Below are 14880 nucleotides of genomic sequence, written 5' to 3' on the forward strand. Positions count from 1 at the left end.
TAGATAACTTCAGGGGTCAGGGAGATATTTCACATAAGCCCATTGTAAATAGTGGGAAAAGGGGCTGCGGATGTATTGTGTGAGGTTTAAGTTCAATTCCTGTTGCAAACATCATAGAAAGGTAACATTAGTTTATATCCTATGGACACTTGGTTTTACTTGCTTCTAGGAACATCTATCTTTTTTCCCTTTCTTTGTACAAGAACACTGCTTTACTTAAAGGAAATAAAATCAGATTTTAATTATAAGACTTCAAAAATTTTAGTTATTGCCACATTTAAAAGCATTGAATGTTTGATATAGCTTTGTTTATGAGAAACCATTTTTCAGGTTTCTCACTTAATAACTGTAGAATCAATTTTTAAAAGAGGCAGTTTTACCAATAACATTTTGGTTGTTGGTATATTGGTGGTATATTTAGTATATTTGGTTGTTGGTATATTGGTGGTATATTTGGTATATTTGGTATTTGGTATATTGGTCGTTCCTTCTTATTTGGAGTACTTTTGGAATACTGGAATGAATCCTTTTGTAGTCAGTCTTCATCACTCAAGGGTCAAAAATTCATGCTAAGTTATGAAAATCTGCATCCGAAAGGTGAACAAGAGATCTTCCATACTTTTCTAAAAATGACATATTCTTTATATGTTAGAATATCAAGTGATGACAATACTCTGAGGCATTATTTACAATATTATTCTTAAGCTCAATAATCCCCATTTTTTGTCTTATTTATAGTAATCTTTATATATAATATATAATCATATATTTTTTGCTATTGTTCAGGAATGTCTGTTCTGATGGAACCCTTAATTCTTTAACTGCCAGATGGATCATATTTAAAGACTAGTATTGAAATACTTTAACTTTCCGTAAAGAATAATTTGTCAAAACATTGTATTGACTCTTAGATATAATGAGTTAATAAAATAGCTTTGCACTGCTTCATAAAATAATGCCACATTAAAGTGTTAACAGTGAAAAGAAGAAGTGTGGGCTTTGAGCATCAGGATCAAGCAATGAGACAAGATGATCATGGGTTTCAAACTTGGGAAATTTCAGATCAAGTGAGGATGCAGAATCCAAAGCAGATTGGAAAAAATGGCTCAGAGCAAGGTTTTGGAAGCCTCCATGAAAGTGATAATTGAATTGTGTTGCAGGGAATCGTTTCTTAGAACTATTCACTTTGCATCTCTTTCCAGTTGACTCCATGGTCCAGCTGCAATGAATTTTCTCTGATTTCAATTTTTTTAAAAGATTTTATTTATTTATTCATGAGACACACACACACACACACACACAGAGAGAGAGAGAGAGAGAGGCACAGACACAGGCAGATGGAGAAGCAGGCTCCATGCAGGTAGCCTGATATGGTACTCGATTTCGGGTCTCCAGGATCACACCCTGGGCTGAAGGCAGTGGTAAACCGCTGAGCCACTGGGTTGCCCAATTTTCTCTGATTTCAAAAAGACTTCAGTGAGATTTTTAAAGAGTAGTTGAGAATGTGATAAGGAATATAAGCCAAGAGCAATCAGTCCTATAGGAATTATTTGGAGGGTCACATGACTTGTTTGTTAGAGCGGATGGCAAGATTGTTTAGGGAAGCCTATATTTATGCAGTGCTCTCAAACTGTTCTTGCATATCTCCCCCTGTGGAAGTTTCTTAACATCCTCCACCAAGGAATCATGTGCAACTAATGCAGATAAAAAGGAAAGTAGGAATCTGATAACTGACAAAGAATACTTGATATTATAGTTCATTGAATACAAACAAGAATAATTATTTTGAAACTTATGACCATTTATCTTTTTTTTATAATCTTATTTCATTTCCTGCATCCTTTTGTGTTATTATCCTAGAGAGAGGTGAGGGCAAATTGAAAGAAAGACGATAGGGCCTAAAAAGAATTTGCCATAAGAAATAGAGAGACCTAATGGTGGAGGTGAAGCTCTGGTGCAAAAGAGGATAGAGTATAGCAGGCAGTAAAATGTGAATATTTTTACTTGTCTCCTTTGCACTGACCATCATAGGGCAAGAGAGGAGAGGGACACATAGAAACACTTAGATAGGTTTGGGAAGATACAAGAAGCTCATGTTTAGTGCCCTATGCTCCCTCTTGTGGTGTTATTGAGACTGGAAGCCTTCCAGAGAAATATCACACGTGGCATAGCACAGTGGACATTACGCTAAGAGTGGCCAAAGGAGCAGCATTACGGGAGGAGGTCTAGATAAAATCTGATATGTAGCACTACATGTTGCTCACAGCCTGAATGTACCATGTAGGAGGTCCAGAAATTAGAGTGGAAACCACAAAACACCAACATATCTGAACACATTTTTAAGAGGAGAAAAAATATGTTAAGATAAAGTCCAAATTTTAAATGTATAGCATTTATGAAAAAGTATCTATTCTAGAGCAGAGAAGATAGAGTTATTACCAAACAGCACTTCTCCAATGGACAAAAAAAAAAAAAAAAAAAAGGCATTTATATTTGCTTAAAATAAAAGCTCTTCCATAGTGCCTAATGACGTAGTACAGTTGACCCTTGAACAACATGAGTTTAAACTGCATGGGTCTACTTCTATGCAGATTACATTTGATAAGCATGGTACAGTGCTATAAGCATATTTTAACTTCCCTCTGATTTTCTTAATAACATTTTTTTCTCTAGCTTCCTTTGTTATAAGAATATAGTATATAGAACATACAACATACAAAATATGTGTTAATCAACTGTTTATGATATAAGTAAGGCTTCTAGTCAATGGTACGCTATATCGCTAAATTTTGGGAAAGTCAAAATGATATACATGATTTTCAACTGCACAAAGGTTCAAGGGCCAACTGTGTGTATAAGCAGTACAAAAGTAGAAATTTAAGGTCAAGTGTCAAAAGAAGCTTTTGTTTGTTTAACAGCTTTCTGAGTAAATAGCAGACAAAAAATTAAAAATAAAATTAAATAAATAAATAATTAATTAAAAATAAAATTTAAAAAATAGCATTTTTAACTTCTAGCTCAGATTTATTTTCAAGATAAATTTGTCACAAATTAGTCTATGTTTCTTCTCTTTTTTCTTTTCTGTTCTTCTTCTCATTTCTTCTTTTTTCTCACCCTACTCATCCCTTTCCTTTTCTTGGACAAAACAGGGATAATTTAACCTGTATTTTGCTTCCTTTGATGAACTTGGGAACAGCCCAAACATATTTCTTAAAGGTTGCCACTCTTTCATTCAAGCCTTCCTTTCTTTCTGGAACCCTAAATCATTCATATATCAGACTTTATTTTTAATGTCTTTAAAATTTTCTTTCAGATTTTCCAACTATTTGACTCCTGCTGGTGCATTATATATATTATTTAACCTGACATGCAATTTATTACTTTTCTCTTTAACTGGTTCTAATCTGTTCTAAACTTATTCACAGAATTTTACTTTTAATAATTAGATTTTAATTTTGAAAATGTGTATTTGGTAATTTAAAAACATGATATTTATTATTTTAATAACATTTTATCTTTTATTTTTCATTATCTCAATCACTATTTTATTCAATCTCTTATTTTTCAAACATATTGAGGGGTGTGTGTATATGTGTGTGTAATGTAAATCTCCACATATACTATTTTTGCATTTTTCATTCTGCTACAGTTTTTGTTGGCTTTTGATCATGGTACACTTTTCCCTTGTGACTTGGTGGTTTACTTTTAATTGTGACTCATATTGCTTGGATATTTAATTGCAAGGATTACTGAAGTGAGTTCCTACAGAGAAAATTTGAACATATTTCTGAACAATTCCTGGGGAGCAATATCTATGTTGAATCAAAGCTGAATAATTGAAGCCGAATTATTCACCAGAAATGGTTTTCCTCCCAAATAAGTTCTGTAGTCTGAACTTTATGAGAACTGCCTTCAGAAATGACATAATTTTCTCTATCTAGCACCTTATTCAAGACAGGTACCATGGTATGGAAAAATATGGTATTTTTCTTCTTCAACCTTACACTAAATATGTATCCTTTATAATAAAGCTGAAGTTTATGCAAGTTCAACAAGTGGCTATATATAAATACTTCTTCAGTTATCTGACAATCTTTCTGGACATGAACTTTCACATAGTCTATAGCATATGACGCTTGCTTTTCTTTCTTTCTTTCTTTCTTTCTTTCTTTCTTTCTTTCTTTCTTTCTTTTCTTTCTTTATTCTTTCTTCTTTTTTTTTTTTTTAAGGATTTTATTGATTTATTCGTGAAAGACACAAAGAGAGAGAAAGGCAGAGACACAGGCAGAAGGAGAAGCAGGCTCCATGCAGGGAGCCTGATGTGGGACTCGATCTTGGGACTCTGAGATCATGCCCTGAACCAAAGGCAGATGCTCAACTGCTGAGCCACCAGGCATCACTCTTTTTTCTTTTTATCTGCCAGCTCATTATGCAATTAAAAGATGATTTTTATATTAACTTGATGTTATTAGATACTATCAGTGAGTAGGTAACTCAGGGTATGAAGTGAACCAGATTACTGACAAGGGAAATGCAAGTCTTGACCCCACTAAAAAATAAATTTAAAAAAAAATTACAGAACATACCAGATAATTAAAATGCCCATACAAAGGCATATCTCACTGTTATAGGTTGAACTGTGCTCCTGCACCACCAAATATTATGTTTGAGTCTTTAACCCCAGTATGTAATTTCATTGAAGATAGACCCTTTACAGAGGTAAAAATGAGGTCATTAGGGTAGTCTCTAATCTTATATGACTAGTATTCTTATAAAACTCTTGGTCACAGATCTGGGATTATAAAAATCTTGGACACAGAGGTTAAGTGACCAATATGGTCTCTCATAGGCCTTTGAGTAGTCTAGAAGAGCCTAATGACCATCACATAAGCCAAGATCTAAACAAGGTAGTTTCATGCAGCCACAGGTGTTCTGTAAACCTTAAAGCAGTATTATAGTAGGGGTTTGTGGGAGTTCAGGGAACTTTAGTAAGATGATTGGGAAGGTCCCTTGAATGAGTTCATATGGTTTAAGATCTGAATGACAAAAAGGAAACCATGGGACATTCTTGGTAACAGATATAGAGAACGAAGGAGCAGCAAAGGGAAAGACCCAGAGAAAGGAAGTGGCTGCAGTTTTCAGGGAAAAGAAGAAAGATCACTGTGGTTATGTCTTGGTAAATGATGGCAACTGGCACTTAATTCCCAGCAAGACAGAAGAGACAGCTGTTATTACAATAAATCAACCAATGTCCACTCTAGGGACATTAAATGCTCAGGGCATTTTTCAAGGGAATTTCCTATATGGAGTTCAGCAGATTTATAATCAGGAAGCACTTAGTTGCCTTGAAAATGGCCTCACCTTTACAGCCTAGGGACAAAAATCCTAACCACTGAAGATGGCACAAATACGAAAGAAATTGATATTTCCATGTTACATCCTGGGGCTCCAATTCCATAGGCATTTTTTACCTCATTTCACATGCCATAAAAAAAAGGCTTAGAGAGGTTTTGCAGCCAGTCCTTGTATTCCAGAGCTTATAAATTGCTCTCTTTAAAAAAAATCCCGCTATATCTCACATTACTATACCCTTTATAACTAAACTCAAGCATCTCTGAGTACAAAATGAGTCCATTCTTCAGGACATCTGTTTTTACCAAGAAAAAGAGGCTACAGCGTGTTAATCAACATGGCTTCTCCAAGAGGTCAGAATGTGGCCTTGTGCACATCACTTCGTTTAGTTTACCCAAGAAATACTGATTAAGTTCCTATTGAGTGCTGAATACTCTCCTTGAAGTGAGGCACATAGCAACGAGTAGGACAAAGGCAGATCCTGATAGCTTATGTTGGAGCTAGAGAGTTAGCCAGTTAACAACAACATTGAAAAAGAAAAACACAGAGACACTCACAGTGGCAGAATGTCGCTTAAAGATAAGAGCTTTGCTACCACAGTGTAGTGAGCTAATAAACTAATTTTATTTATCATTTACTCTACACCAGAGACTTTTCTGTGTGCTTGGTGTGTATCAACTCATTTAGCTCATTTAGCATTCAACTGTCTATGGTGGGTACTGTTGTCATCCCTCTGTTAACAGATGGATTAACTGATGAATAGAGAAGTTTAATATTTGCCAAAAGACACACAGCTAGTAGATGCAGAACTGAGATGCCAATTCAAGGAGTCCAAAGTGTGCATATCCTCTACAAACCATCTTAATATTGATATCTTTAAATGCATACCTTCTAAAATGCGTTTGCCTGGATGCTTCTTGTTCCTTTGATATGGTCCAGCCACACATAATAGCCAAGAAATGGACAGAAAAAAGAAAAAAAAAAAAAAAACACTTCCCTAATATTCCCTCATTTACTTTCATGTTTATCTTTCTTTTCTTATTTTTAGTTTTTTGACTTCCATTTTCTGCTTCAGATTTAAAAAATTTTTTTTAATTCTTTTTTACTTATTTATGATAGTCACAGAGAGAGAGAGAGAGGCAGAGACATAGGCAGAGGGAGAAGCAGGCTCCATGCACCGGGAGCCCAACGTGGGATTCGATCCCGGGTCTCCAGGATCGTGCCCTGGGCCAAAGACAGGCGCTAAACCGCTGCGCCACCCAGGGATCCCCAGATTTAAAAAATTTTTATGAAGACATATACCTAACTTAGTTCATCATAGTCCATTCTGCACTCATACTCTTAATTTCCTATTTGTCTCTACATATTAACAGCTACAGGAAGAGGACACCCCTTTTTTTTTTTAGTGAAATCCATGACCAGTGAGGCATCTGTCCACAACAGGCTGTGCAGGGAGAGATTATCAAAATGTTAAAAAAAAAACAGCAAAAGCATTAGAATCAGATAAACCAACTCTTTAACAATATCTCCAACCACCTGGAAGTATGTGGTATGTGACCATTTCTAAGTCATTAAAACCTTCAGCCTCAATTTTCCCATCTGTAACATGGGGACAGGAAAACAATCTTCTCAAAAGACTCTACTTGAATAATTTCTGCATTACACTACTACTGGAAGTAACATCAGTTGCAGGCAATGGTTGGCTGGAAATTGAATTGCATAGAAACAAATAATGATTTATTTTTTATTTTTTTTAAGATTTTATTTATTCATTCATGAGAGACAGAGACACAGGCAGAGGGAGAAGCAGGCTCCATGCAGGTAGCTTTACATGGGACTCGATCCCAGATCTCCAGGATCAGGCCCTGGGCCAAAAGCAGGAGCTAGACTGCTGAGCCACCCAGGCTGCCCACGAATAATGATTTAAAGAGTAAAAACAAACTCTATCCTTAAAACATTTTCCCAACATGATCTTTGGTAATGATAGGCCATAAAATCTTATAATTTATTCAGTGAAAAATCTATGCTGATTTGTTGTATTTCCTCACAGAATTTGTGTAACTCTGTTCTTTTCCACAATGATTGTGTGGTTATATTATTTGTAATATTTAGCTAGAATTTATATTAGAAAGAATAATTTATAGAACATTTAAAGCTAAACTAGCTCAACAAAATGGACAACTCATTTCTACTGCCATAGTAGCCATGGGCACACTACAAAATGTTATAAATTAACATCCTAGAGTCAGTATTTTTTCAGTGTATTATCATATAGATAAAGACATTTTATAATATCTGTGGGAGGAAATTTGACAAATACATAGATAATTGTTGTCCTTAGCAAAAGAAAATCATCCCTTCAGGTTTTTGGTTTGCTAATTCAATGAAGATGACCAAGATCCCAAGGCACCTGGGTGGCTCAATCAGTTAAGCTACTGACCTGTATTGGGCTCAGATCCTGATTTCATGGTTGTGAGATTGAACCCTGTACTGGGCTCCGCACTCAGAGTGACATAAGCTTGAGTTTTTTCTCCCTTTGCCTCTGCCCCTCATGCCCCCTAAATAAATAAATAAATAAATAAATAAATAAATAAATAAATCTTTTAAAAACAAAAAAAAGATAACTGAGGTCCCAAGGCAGGATTAATAACACAGAGCACAGTCCATGAAACAGTTAGATAGATATACACAGCTAAATGAATAAAAATCCAAGCCCAGGATGACAGAAAATATTTGCAACATAGAGACACAAAAACTTTTAAAAGTCAGCAATAAGAAAATAAGCAACTTAATTAAAAAATGAAGGAAGAATCCTAACAAACACTTTAGAAATCAAGATTTTTAAAAAAAGTAAGAGATGGCAAATAAATGTCTGAAAAGATGCTCAACATTATTTGTCATTAAGGGATTGCAAATTAAAACAACAATGTGATACTAGTACTTACTGATGAAATGACTAACATTTTAGAAACTTATAACACCAATTACTGGCTGGGATGTGAAGCAACAGGAACTCTCATTTATTGTTAGTGGGAATGCAAAACAGTACAGCTGTTTTCATAGATAGTTCGACAGTTTCTTACAAAACCAAATATAGTCTTATTATATAATCCAATATTCATGATTATATATATTTGCTTATTTGAAAATATGTGTGCATTTTATCTGCACGTGAGTGTTACGGCAGCTTTATTTATAAACACCAAAAAGTGAATACAAGCAAGATATCCTTTGATGAGGGAGTGGATTAAAAAATAAATAAATAAACAATGATCCATCCATATAAATGGAATACTAGTCAACAACGAAAAGAGCTATAAAACCATGAAATGGATTAATCTTCAAGGCATATTGTTAAGTGAAAGAAGCCAGACTAAAAAACTACAAACTGAATGGTTCCAATTATACAACATTCTGAAAAAAAATAAATAAGTAAAACTATAGAAGCAGTGAAATGTTAACTAATGTTTTGACTGAAGCCTGGGAAGAAGTTTGAATATGTAAAGCACAGGGGATTTTTATGTTGGTGAAACTATTCTTTATGGTAGTATACTGGTGCATATAACACATTAAACACTTGCTGAAACTCATATAACTTTATAGTGCAAAGAGTAAATCTTAGGGTATGCGAGTTAGAAAAAAAATAGGAATTTGGGGGAATCTCCAAATAGGATGAAGAGTATGACACAAGAATCCAAACATATTAAATCCCAGGGACAATGAATACATCTAATGCCAAGACTTTGGTGATTAATACCATTACTCAGTAAAAGCAATAGAGCTCCTTGGAGAAATGAAAGATTCCAAGACTGGGGAAAGAAACATACATACAGATCCTGAAGCAGCTTGTGATGCCAGGAAATAAGTATTCAGACCAACAAAATACAAAAACCAATGGATCTACCAACCAAAACCCCCAGTATGATAAGGATATGTTAAAGGAATATAAGGACCACCTAAAAGAGCTCTTAGTGGCCAACCTGGAGCACTTTGAACAAGAAAATAAATAAATTAGTATTGAATTATAACCTAAATAATAAAATAAATAATAAGTCCATACTGACATAAATAAATTATTACATGAATAAATAATTATGGAAGAAGAGCCAAATCTCCTATATAGAGAATCCCAATTTTTAATGTAGATATCGAGCAACAAGATGGAGTGTAACACTTGCCTACTTGAGTGGGGGTTCTGCATAGTGACTTTCTTACAGATTATAATATAGAGAAGAGGAAAAAAGAAAGAGTAATTTTACAGTGTCTAAGTCTGACAAACACTGCCTCAAGTTAGCTGATGAAGGTTAACATCAACAGTGTGTCATATTAATAGCCTGTACTCTTGATATGATGTGATAAGAATGGATTTACCTCTATAATCTTCCTCTTCAAAACACTTTACCCTGTTCTTATCATGGGAAAATCATGAAATAGGTCCCAAATGAGGGACATTCTGCAAATTATCTGACTAGTATTTTTCAAAACTGTCAAGATCATAAAAACAGTCTGAAAAACCGTCACAACTAAGAGAAGCTTAGGGAGACCTGACTATGAAATGTAGTGTGGTGTCTTTGGAGGGATCCTGGAACAGAGAAAGGATATTAGAAGAAAACGGAGGAAATCTGAATAATATATGGACTATACTTCATAATATACCAACATCAATACTTTAATTATGACAAATATGTAATAGGTGAACCTGAATGTACAGTATACAGAAACTGTATTATCTTCATTTTTATTTTTTTTCAAGATATTATTTATTTATTTTTGTAAATAAAAGAGAGAACATGAGCAGAGGAAGGGACAGAGGGAGAGGGACAAGCTGACCCCTTGCTGAGTGCGGAGCCTGACATAAGGCTCAATCTCACAACCCTGAGATCATGACCTGAGCCAAAATCAAGAGTTGGTTGCTTATCTAACTGAGGAACCAGGCAGCTCTGTACTACCTTCATTTTTTTTTTTTTTTTGAATCTCAAATTTAACTTGAAAAAAAAAAAAGCATGTTTAAAAATTTTTTATTCTTACATTTTGTTTTTTGATGGTCTCTGGATCTTCACATACACAATCATTCTCAAAGAAAGCAACAATAATTTTATTTCTTTTTATACAACCTTGCTATCTTTCATTCTTTTTCTCTCTTATGTTCAAAAATGTCCAGTAACATATATTTTTTATATCCAGTAAAATATTAAATGAAGCTGGGCTTTTCAGCATCAGTAAGCTTCCCCAATATCACCCTTACATGTTTCCTGTTTGGTGTTTTTAAGATACACTTTCATTTGTTCAAATTTTCTCTGGGTGGATAAAAGTGAGAGTTGAAGAAGTTTCAGAGGTAGGGACCAATAATAATAGTTACCATTTATGACTCCCTGTTGTGTAGATATTATTCTAGACACTTTACCTAGATCTTTTTGAGTCTACAAGATCGCATGGCAAGTCACTTTATAGACTTTTAACTCATCAGCAGAGTAGATCCCAGAGAAGTTAATTAATTTGCTTAATGTCACAAAAAGGGTCTAGCAGAGATAGACAAAGCTCTTTTGTCCATCTAAAGTAGCATATACTTAAAACAAGTGATTTAAGGAGTTTAAAAAGGTACAGACATTTATACGTCAAAAAACATGATTTAAGAGTTTGAAATTGAAGGCTTTGTAGAGAAACGAGGCTGAGTATGGAAGAGGAGGAGTTGAAAAGGGGTCTGTGGCAAGGAGGTTATATTTGGGGTCTAGTTTGTGGATGTCACAAAGCACAGATCAGGGTAAGAGCTAGAGTGTACCAAGAGAAGTGACAAAAGTATTAGGGTCAAGATCAGAAATGATACTCTGCTTTTTGGTGTAACCCACATGCTTTCGCCCTCAGATGCACAGACACTGTAGCTGTAAATACAATAATTAAAGAAATACCAAATACCCACCTCATCAATCATATTTGGCTTCAATATCTGTCTCTACCCACTGAAACTGTGTGTTGTTACACAAACAATTTAATAGTTCTATTTCAATTATCTGATTTGCAAAAGGGAAAGAATAATGATAGAAACATCATAGGAGACACTGTGAAATTCACTGAGGCTTTAGAAAGACAGATCCTCTAACTTGCTAGATTTGAAGATGAGAACTGTCAAGCTACAGTACCGCCTTTCTATCCTGAATGAAAGACTAAGAGGTGGAGAGAAACTTAGCTCTGAGCACCTTAGTCCACCATGCCTGAAGCCACTGAAGACCAGTACCTCTAAGAGGATGGTGTTGGCATGTTCCCTTCTTTGTCTAACCTAGTTTGAGTCAGATTTTCTTTCGTTTTTGAAAGAGAGAGAGAGAGAGAGAGAGAGAGAGACTTAACTGATATTTTCTTTTTTTCCTCATACTCAAATTCTCAAGTTCTTTGTCTATAGGTGAGTGTGGTCATGATTTCTGGTAATAGCACTGCTCAAATGATTTACCAAGAGGGCCACTGTGGGTTAAGTATGACATTTAATTAACTAATTAAAATCTGAGAGATGTTCTCTCATGGCTGCTGGCCCCAGACAGAGCCCTGGGGAATGAGGCTCTTCCAATACCTCTCAGACTCTCACCTTCTGGGTTATATTGAAAGAACCAGGTTTCCAAATCTGAAGTGGGAAGTGTAGTGAAACTCACGTCTCACGCGAGAAAGGTCCCTTAAACAGCAGATGGCTGTCTGAGTGGTTCTGAAACATTTAGTTTCTATTTGATATTAACCACAAGTAGTCAGAAAATAGCTTGGCTCATGCTACTCAGCAAATTCTCTCAAGGGCAAGGATTCACGCCATGAGTTTTTTAAGGTCTGATGACTAAATCTCCTACTTCATTTATTACGGGGGCACTATCTGTTCTCTGGGGGCAGCACAGAATAGAAAAGAAACATTTTGTAGAAAGAGGTTGGATGATGAGTGTGCATCTCTTTCCTCAATGCTGCATTTTGTCACTTCAGCCCAGGATGAGAGCAGCCAACTAAAGAGCTTCTGGATGTTGCATTGTAAAAGATAAGAAAAGAATCCCATTGAATGGCTAGCAAGCAGAAGAATGCATGTCAGCTCCTTCTGTGAATACCTAAGGAATGGAATGGCAGCCCTGCCCCCCAACTTCACAGGTACTTTTGCATTTCGTGAAGACAGTTGTAGATTTTGTTGGAAAACTTAGCCACTAGAGGGTTCCTCTGTTCAGCCAGGGCATACAAGGTTGAAGAGTTGACACAGAGGAAGAGAGAGAGAGAGAGAGAGAAAGAGAGAGAGAGAAATGGGAGGGGAGACGGAGAGAGAGAGAGAGAGGGAAACAGTTACAGCTTTGAAAATATGAATAAAAGAGAAAAACAAAAATTGGAAGGTAGTAGGATTGCTTTAGTTCATGAATATCTGCCTGTATTCCACTAATACAGGCTGTTGGTTGAGCATCTTAAATGGGATTGCTCCTCTTTGAAGGAGAAATAAATGATTTTGCTCTAAAATACACAATGTCATATTGATAATTATTGATTCTAACTAGCTAGTATATTAACATCGGAACGGAGGATTAAGGTAGTTGGTTGCAGTCCTTCTCCCCCTCACCTGCACCATCATGGAAATCCTGATATCTAAACTGAAAAATGGATGAGATTATATGATTTATAAGAAATATCTATTTTGGTCATTCAGATAATGAAAAAATATTTTTCTCGGCTCACACTCTCCCAAACCCTTGGAATTTTCTAAGTAAGGAGAACTATAAAGGTGTCTTTGTTTGCTCTAGGGTGACTTTTGGACCCCACCCAAGCCCAGGGCCTGGTTGTCAGGAGAACCAACCCTGAGATTAAAGGTTGGGATTTTCAATTCCCACCCATGACCTCTGGAGAAGGGAGAGGGGCCAGAGGTTGAATCCGTCACCAAGGACCAATGGTTTGATAAATCATGCCTCTGTAATGAAGCACCTTGTAAAAACCCAAAAGGATGGGTCAGAGAGGCTCTGGGTTGATGAAAATGTGGAGATTTGTGAAGAGTGTCACAATTAGAGAGAGCATGGAAGCTCCTGGTCCTTTCTCCACAGTTCGCCCTCTGAACTTTTTCCATTTGACTATTCCTGAGTGACATCCTTTTATAATAAACCAGTGATCTAGTAAGTAAAATATTTCCCTGAGTTCTGTGAGCCACTCTAGGAAATGCACTGAACCTGAGGAGAGGGTCATGGGAATGAATCTCTGATGTACAGCTAGTCAGTCAGATAAACAAGTAGCAATACAGAAAAATGCTTTTGACTTGAGATGTTAGACTTAGATAACAATTAATTCAGAAAATTTATGGGTTTCTGCCATAGGATGAATTGTGCCCAAATAACATCCTTCCGAAGTGTTTGGGTATTTATAAATGTGATTCTAAAAGAAGGTTGTGTCTTCCTTGGTTTGGAAGTGGCCATGGATGGCCATAAAATGAGGTCAGATATTTATTAAACATTTTCTGCTTTCACTTAGAAACTTGAAAGGTCCAGATGGTTAGTAAAAATATATCCTGCAAGTGAAGTTTCTCAGCATTGGGTGTCCAAAGCATTTTGCCCCATTTTTAGTTTTGCTGACAGTGGGAATATATTTTCAGGCTGGCTGAGATAGTGAATCAGATTGTAATAATTGTTCCTGCATGGACACACTCATTAAGCTGGTGCAGATTTTATGACTGCTGTTTTTTTTACTTTTGTTCAAACAATATTGTTTTTATTCCCCCATCAGTAATGTCTTGAAGTCTTTTTCATGTATTTATATTCAATCAATCTTTTAAGACTGCTAAAATCCTAAAACATCTTCAAAGTCTTCAGGCCTCCCAGATGAATGATTCTTCTGAACTAAAAGACTCTTTAATAATCTATGCCTTCATCTGGCCCTTGGTCATATGAATATGATCTTAAAATTTATTATCTTCATTTATTATTATTATTATTATTATTAATTATTATATAAACTACTATGAACTATTATTTATGGAGATTTTTGCCGTCTATATAAAAAGTGGAGAGCTGAGACCATGTCTGCTTGACTTTAATACACTAAATCATCCATCTATTAATTCAGATGAATTCCTAAGCATGGAAGACTTTATACTTTTCAGAGAATCCTACATTGGCTATGATTGGTCCTGCATCTGACTCTATTAAACAATTCTCACATTGAATTATATATGTTTGCCTCTCTGGCACTCTTCTGGATAGAAAAGGAGGAATCCTTAAGGGAGAGACTTTTCTTTTTCATCTTTCTATCTCCTGTATCTAATGTAGTACAGGTGACATATTAGGCAATTATTCTTTCTTTCCTCCATTTATTCACCAAGTCAATCATCCATTATAATTCAAAACCATATTGAAGCCCTACTCTGTCCCAGGGTCTCTAATTTCTAGTGATGCAAAAATTAATCTGGCATTAATTTTACCTCTCAAAAAGTCCTTGGCTAGTGGTGGGTCATTTATATTTAAATGAACAGTACAAAATAACATTGTTATTATAGAATACACGGATACACTCAAAGAATATACTGATAGAAATGCCCAGGTT

The sequence above is a fragment of the Canis lupus genome, chromosome 9 (genome assembly GCF_048164855.1).
Source record: "Canis lupus baileyi chromosome 9, mCanLup2.hap1, whole genome shotgun sequence".
Lineage (NCBI taxonomy): Eukaryota > Metazoa > Chordata > Mammalia > Carnivora > Canidae > Canis > Canis lupus.